The sequence below is a fragment of the Puma concolor genome, chromosome A2, assembly GCF_028749965.1.
Source record: "Puma concolor isolate L17-30 chromosome A2, mPumCon1.1.hap2, whole genome shotgun sequence".
Taxonomy (NCBI): domain Eukaryota; kingdom Metazoa; phylum Chordata; class Mammalia; order Carnivora; family Felidae; genus Puma; species Puma concolor.
Window position 1 is genome coordinate 33,947,264 of NC_141668.1, and position 1,248 is coordinate 33,948,511.

Here is a 1,248-nt window from a genome sequence, read left to right on the forward strand (position 1 = left end):
TCCTGAGTAATACAACTTAATACTATGCCACATATGATCACGTTTTTAAAAAGGAAAGAAAGCATATATAATGCAAACATATAGGGCAATATATAATGCAAATATCTTTTCCTTTTCCATGGTATGCTTTGATATAATGATATAAAGTCTTAGAAAACTGTGCTTTGTTCTGTCTTAATTCTGAAGGGAACGGTGTGATTAGTTATGGGTGCTAGGCCAACTGAAGTGCAGAGAACAGGCCCCAGCGTCTGTTTACCCACATCAAGGAACTGAAATAGGGGAAATTCAAGCCAGAGAATATTTTAGGAAACCTTTACAAGTCTTCCACAGAACATTCTAAATGTCTTTTTTAAAATGATCAAATATGTAAAAGTAGCTCAGTGGTTGCTTAGGACTGACGAGATGGAGAAGTTGGAAGAAGTGATAGCTAAAGGGTGTGGGGTTCCTTTTTAAGGTAATGAAAATGTTCTCATCATCTCTTGGTGATGGTTGCATACCCCTATGAATATACTGAAAGGCATTGAATTGTAAGGGTTTTAAATGAGAATTACATGACATCTTACCTATATGAGAATTATATATTAATAAAGTTACAAAAAAAGAAAGCTAACAAAAAGGTGCAATTTAAGGATTGTACTATCTTTCATACTGCAAGTGATTGTTTTCCTTTTTCTATGGCAATGATATTGTGAAATTTTCTATAGAAAAAATATACAATTCAGTCCTGATTCTAGCAGAGCCAAAATTTATTGTAATTATTGACAGTATAGACAAAAAAATTTTAGCCCTATTTGTAATTGGTAATTACCGATTTGGTAATGCCACATCTGCAAAATTATTGCTAAGTTGCTATTTCTGTTGGAGGACAGGATGGGCCAGATGGTCACATAGGCTAAGTCATGGTGGACTGGATTGGAAAGCAAACCAATGACTCATTCAGGTTCTTCTCCTTGGAGCAAAAGATAGGATTTGATGCTGATTGAGATCTATAGGGTAAAGTTTTAGAGGCATAGAGGTAGGGCTAGTCTGGGACCACCAAGATTTCTAGGGAAGTACCTGTATTTCTAACATTCTTGGCTACTATATTATCCTGAAATCTGAGAAGAATATTTGGAGGCTGGGAAAGGGTCAGTACAAATAAAGGTCCATGAACTTAAACTTCATTAGCTTTATGTGATTTTCTTTGCCAGATTCCTAAGCCGAAGCCAGAGAACTAGCCATTTATCTAAATTATAAAAGTCTCTGAGT